Source organism: Oncorhynchus keta, chromosome 8 (genome assembly GCF_023373465.1).
Source record: "Oncorhynchus keta strain PuntledgeMale-10-30-2019 chromosome 8, Oket_V2, whole genome shotgun sequence".
In the NCBI taxonomy this organism is placed as follows: Eukaryota; Metazoa; Chordata; class Actinopteri; order Salmoniformes; family Salmonidae; genus Oncorhynchus; species Oncorhynchus keta.
Window position 1 is genome coordinate 47,826,004 of NC_068428.1, and position 6,236 is coordinate 47,832,239.

A 6,236-nucleotide genomic window follows, 5' to 3' on the forward strand; every position below is an offset into this window, starting at 1 on the left:
ACGGGTTGTGTTCCAAATGGCAGCCTATTCCCTATATAGTGTACTACTTTCATGGGTCCTGGTCTAAGGTAGTACACTATGTAGGGAATATGGCCCTGGTCTAAAGTAGTGCACTATGTAGGGAATAGGCTGTCATTTGGAACACACAAAGGGTTTTAATGCATGGGCAGACAGACCAGTCTTCAACATGACCTGTCCCACAGAACATGACAGACCAGTCTTCAACATGACCTGTCCCACAGAACATGACAGACCAGTCTTCAACCTGACCTGTCCCACAGAACACAAGGGTTTTAACAGAACATGACAGACCAGTCTTCAACATGACCTGTCCCACAGAACATGACAGACCAGTCTTCAACATGACCTGTCCCACAGAACATGACAGACCAGTCTTCAACATGACCTGTCCCACAGAACATGACAGACCAGTCTTCAACATGACCTGTCCCACAGAACACAAGGGTTTTAACAGAACATGACAGACTAGTCTTCAACATGACCTGTCCCACAGAACATGACAGACCAGTCTTCAACATGACCTGTCCCACAGAACACAAGGGTTTTAAAAGAACATGACAGACCAGTCTTCAACCTGACCTGTCCCACAGAACACAAGGGTTTTAACAGAACATGACAGACCAGTCTTCAACATGACCTGTCCCACAGAACATGACAGACCAGTCTTCAACATGACCTGTCCCACAGAACATGACAGACCAGTCTTCAACATGACCTGTCCCACAGAACACAAGGGTTTTAACAGAACATGACAGACCAGTCTTCAACATGACCTGTCCCACAGAACATGACAGACCAGTCTTCAACATGACCTGTCCCACAGAACATGACAGACCAGTCTTCAACATGACCTGTCCCACAGAACATGACAGACCAGTCTTCAACATGACCTGTCCCACAGAACACAAGGGTTTTAACAGAACATGACAGACCAGTCTTCAACATGACCTGTCCCACAGAACATGACAGACCAGTCTTCAACAGACCTGTCCCACAGAACACAAGGGTTTTAAAAGAACATGACAGACCAGTCTTCAACATGACCTGTCCCACAGAACATGACAGACCAGTCTTCAACATGACCTGTCCCACAGAACATGATAGACCAGTCTTCAACATGACCTGTCCCACAGAACATGACAGACCAGTCTTCAACATGACCTGTCCCACAGAACACAAGGGTTTTAAAAGAACATGACAGACCAGTCTTCAACATGACCTGTCCCACAGAACACAAGGGTTTTAACAGAACATGACAGACCAGTCTTCAACATGACCTGTCCCACAGAACACAAGGGTTTTAACAGAACATGACAGACCAGTCTTCAACATGACCTGTCCCACAGAACACAAGGGTTTTAACAGAACATGACAGACCAGTCTTCAACATGACCTGTCCCACAGAACACAAGGGTTTTAACAGAACATGACGTAACAGACAGACCAGTCTTCAACATGACCTGTCCCACAGAACACAAGGGTTTTAACAGAACATGCCAGACCAGTCTTCAACATGACCTGTCCCACAGAATGAGGGTTTTAACAGAACATGACGTAACAGACATTTCCATAAGAAGCTTTGAAAGTCCCATTTGACCGTGAAGTCGAACAGAGCGTTGTGTTTAGACCCTGTAGTCATCTGCTCTATTCAAATCACTGGGATTACAAAATTCCTGTAACTTTCCACAAAATTCCCAGGTTCTCCGAAAATTCTCGGTCGAAAATTCTCGGTCGGACGATTCCAGGTGACCTGTTTCTTCTATCCTTTATCCTGAGAAAACTTCCTACTGTGATTTCTTGAAAACCTGTGAATTCTGGGAGAGTTGCCGGTGTTAAGCAACCCGACATGTCCCCCTTTTAACCACAGATCAGATGTTTCCATCCACCTTGGTAGTCTTTGACTTGAGATGCGTCTTCTGGACGATTCCGTCCCGTGAGCTGTTCAGGCTGGGGCTTTGAATACTTGACAGACAGGTGGTGGTTGCTGATCTGTGATGAGAAACACCTGCTGGAATGGGAAATGCAGGCTTGTCCTCTTCCTGTCCTGATTGTTGTATGGTTGGACTTTTTTGTATTTTATAAATAAAATAAAACATTTTAAAAAAAAAGGGGGAAAAAAAGGAACGTAACAATAAAATAGGTTAATCAGAGGAATTGAGTTGTAAATGTCTCTCTCTCACGGTCTCTCTCACTGTCTCTCTCTCACGGTCTCTCTCACTGTCTCTCTCGCTGTGTCTCTCTCTCACGGTCTCTCTCACTGTCTCTCTCTCATTGTGTCTCTCTCACTGTCTCTCACGGTCTCTCACTGTGTCTCTCACTGTCTCTCTCACGGTCTCTCTCACTGTCTCTCTCTCGTTGTGTCTCTCTCACTGTCTCTCACTGTCTCTCACGGTCTCTCACTGTGTCTCTCACTGTCTCTCTCACGGTCTCTCACTGTGTCTCTCACGGTCTCTCACTGTGTCTCTCACTGTCTCTCTCACGGTCTCTCACTGTGTCTCTCACTGTCTCTCTCACGGTCTCTCACTGTGTCTCTCACTGTCTCTCTCACGGTCTCTCTCACTGTCTCTCGCTGTGTCTCTCTCTCGTTGTGTCTCTCTCACTGTCTCTCTCGCTGTGTCTCTCTCTCTCTCGTTGTGTCTCTCTCACTGTCTCTCTCGCTGTGTCTCTCTCTCTCTCGTTGTGTCTCTCTCACTGTCTCTCTCGCTGTGTCTCTCTCTCTCTCGTTGTGTCTCTCTCACTGTCTCTCTCGCTGTGTCTCTCTCTCGTTGTGTCTCTCTCACTGTCTCTCGCTGTGTCTCGCTGTGTCTCTCTCGCTGTGTCTCTCTCTCGTTGTCTCTCTCTCTCGTTGTGTCTCTCTCTCGCTGTCGTGTCTCTCTCACTGTCTCTCTCTCACTGTCTCTCTCTCACTGTCTCTCTCTCTGTGTCTCTCACTGTCTCTCTCACTGTCTCTGTCTCTCTCACTGTCTCTGTCTCTCTCGCTGTGTCTCTCTCTCGTTGTGTCTCTCTCTCTCGCTGTCTCTCTCTCTGTGTCTCTCACTGTCTCTCTCACTGTCTCTGTCTCTCTCGCTGTGTCTCTCTCTCGTTGTCTCTCTCTCTCGTTGTCTCTCTCTCTCGTTGTGTCTCTCTCTCTCGTGTCTCTCTCTCGCTGTCGTGTCTCTCTCACTGTGTCTCTCACGGTGTCTCTCTCACTGTCTCTCTCTCACTGTCTCTCTCTCTGTGTCTCTCTCTCTGTGTCTCTCACTGTCTCTCTCACTGTCTCTGTCTCTCTCGCTGTGTCTCTCTCTCGCTGTGTGTGAGGAGGGGGTTACAGTTTCTTGGCTTTCTTTATGTAAGAAGCAGACTAAAGTGCACTTTGGCCCCTATCTTGCCTAGTCTCATTCCCCAGGCAGTGGGCCTCCAGCACAGACCTCCTCCTTACCCAGCCTGCCTTGCAACACACTCCCTGGTCTTTTTTCAATTTGATTTGCTCACCGTCCGTCCTCTTGTCTCTTTTTGAAAAAGCTCCAAGTTAATTGTTGAGGAGAGTGAACGTGGAAGGAAATGTGTTTGTTTGAAATGAGAGGGTCCTCCTTCACTCACGCAAAATTCGATAAATTACGTTCACAAGGGTGGATCCACGAATAAATTATGTTTACAGGAGGGTGGATCCCCAAATAAATTACATTTACAAGAGTGGATCCCCAAATAAATGACGTTTACAAGGGTGGATCCCCAAATAAATGACGTTTCCAGGAGAGTGGATCCCCAAATAAATGATGTTTCCAGGAGAGTGGATCCCCAAATAAATGTTTCCAGGAGAGTGGATCCCCAAATAAATTATGTTTACAAGTGTGGATCCCCAAATAAATTATGTTTCCAGGAGAGTGGATCCCCAAATAAATTATGTTTACAAGTGTGGATCCCCAAATAAATTATGTTTCCAGGAGAGTGGATCCCCAAATAAATGACGTTTCCAGGAGAGTGGATCCCCAAATAAATTATGTTTCCAGGAGGGTGGATCCCCAAATAAATGACGTTTCCAGGAGAGTGGATCCCCAAATAAATTATGTTTACAAGTGTGGATCCCCAAATAAATGATGTTTCCAGGAGAGTGGATCCCCAAATAAATGACGTTTCCAGGAGAGTGGATCCCCAAATAAATGAAGTTTACAAGGGTGGATCCCCAAATAAATGACGTTTCCAGGAGAGTGGATCCCCAAATAAATGACGTTTCCAGGAGAGTGGATCCCCAAATAAATGAAGTTTACAAGGGTGGATCCCCAAATAAATGACGTTTCCAGGAGAGTGGATCCCCAAATAAATGACGTTTACAAGGGTGGATCCCCAAATAAATGACGTTTACAAGGTTGGATCCCCAAATAAATGATGTTTTCATGAGTGGATCCCCAAATAAATGACGTTTCCAGGAGAGTGGATCCCCAAATAAATTATGTTTCCAGGAGGGTGGATCCCCAAATAAATGACGTTTCCAGGAGAGTGGATCCCCAAATAAATGACGTTTCCAGGAGAGTGGATCCCCAAATAAATGAAGTTTACAAGGGTGGATCCCCAAATAAATGACGTTTCCAGGAGAGTGGATCCCCAAATAAATGACGTTTACAAGGGTGGATCCCCAAATAAATGACGTTTACAAGGTTGGATCCCCAAATAAATGATGTTTTCATGAGTGGATCCCCAAATAAATGACGTTTCCAGGAGAGTGGATCCCCAAATAAATGAAGTTTACAAGGGTGGATCCCCAAATAAATTACGTTTACAAGGGTGGATCCCCAAATAAATTACGTTTACAAGGGTGGATCCCCAAATAAATGACGTTTACAAGGCTGGATCCCCAAATAAATGATGTTCCCAGGAGAGTGGATCCCCAAATAAATTATGTTTCCATGAATGGATCCCCAAATAAATGACGTTCCCAGGAGAGTGGATCCCCAAATAAATGATGTTTCCAGGAGAGTGGATCCCCAAATAAATGACGTTTCCAGGAGAGTGGATCCCCAAATAAATGACGTTTCCAGGAGAGTGGATCCCCAAATAAATGACGTTTCCAGGAGTGGATTCCCAAATAAATGACGTTTCCAGGAGAGTGGATCCCCAAATAAATTATGTTTCCATGAATGGATCCCCAAATAAATGACGTTCCCAGGAGAGTGGATCCCCAAATAAATTATGTTTCCATGAATGGATCCCCAAATAAATGACGTTTCCAGGAGAGTGGATCCCCAAATAAATGACGTTTCCAGGAGAGTGGATCCCCAAATAAATGATGTTTCCAGGAGAGTGGATCCCCAAATAAATGACGTTTCCAGGAGAGTGGATCCCCAAATAAATGACGTTTCCAGGAGAGTGGATCCCCAAATAAATGACGTTTCCAGGAGTGGATCCCCAAATAAATGACATTTCCAGGAGAGTGGATCCCCAAATAAATTATGTTTCCAGGAGAGTGGATGCCCAAATAAATAATGTTTCCATGAATGGATCCCCAAATAAATGACGTTTCCAGGAGAGTGGATCCCCAAATAAATGACGTTTCCAGGAGAGTGGATCCCCAAATAAATGATGTTTCCAGGAGGGTGTATCCCCAAATAAATTATGTTTCCAGGAGAGTGGATCCCCAAATAAATGACGTTTCCAGGAGAGTGGATCCCCAAATAAATGACGTTTCCAGGAGAGTGGATTCCCAAATAAATGATGTTTCCATGAATGGATCCCCAAATAAATGACGTTTCCAGGAGAGTGGATCCCCAAATAAATAATGTTTCCATGAATGGATCCCCAAATAAATGATGTTTCCAGGAGAATGGATCCCCAAATAAATGACGTTTCCAGGAGAGTGGATCCCCAAATAAATGACGTTTCCAGGAGAGTGGATTCCCAAATAAATGATGTTTCCATGAATGGATCCCCAAATAAATGACGTTTCCAGGAGAGTGGATCCCCAAATAAATAATGTTTCCTTGAATGGATCCCCAAATAAATGACGTTTCCAGGAGGGTGTATCCCCAAATAAATTATGTTTCCAGGAGAGTGGATCCCCAAATAAATTACATTTACAAGAGTGGATCCCCAAATAAATGACGTTTACAAGGGTGGATCCCCAAATAAATGACGTTTCCAGGAGAGTGGATCCCCAAATAAATGATGTTTCCAGGAGAGTGGATCCCCAAATAAATGTTTCCAGGAGAGTGGATCCCCAAATAAATTATGTTTACAAGTGT

General features: G+C 44.8%; 1 long non-coding RNA gene across 50 annotated transcripts; it reads right to left on the reverse strand.

Moving 5' to 3' along the window:
* Nucleotides 1–78: 78 nt before the first annotated feature.
* Nucleotides 79–2,169, reverse strand: LOC127931527 (uncharacterized). Of its 50 annotated transcripts, XR_008141639.1 has the most exons (7): nt 1,008–2,169; nt 912–969; nt 737–794; nt 601–658; nt 504–542; nt 324–445; nt 122–265 (listed from the first exon to the last, which is right to left on the reverse strand). It is a non-coding gene; the product is annotated as an uncharacterized LOC127931527 (long non-coding RNA). The 50 variants fall into 50 exon arrangements; XR_008141603.1 differs by lacking the exons at nt 504–542; nt 737–794; nt 912–969 and adding an exon at nt 795–911 and having other exon boundaries at nt 601–736; nt 1,008–1,182; nt 1,357–2,169; XR_008141602.1 differs by lacking the exons at nt 504–542; nt 737–794; nt 912–969 and adding an exon at nt 795–911 and having other exon boundaries at nt 601–736; nt 1,008–1,182; nt 1,299–2,169.
* Nucleotides 2,170–6,236: the final 4,067 nt, after the last annotated feature.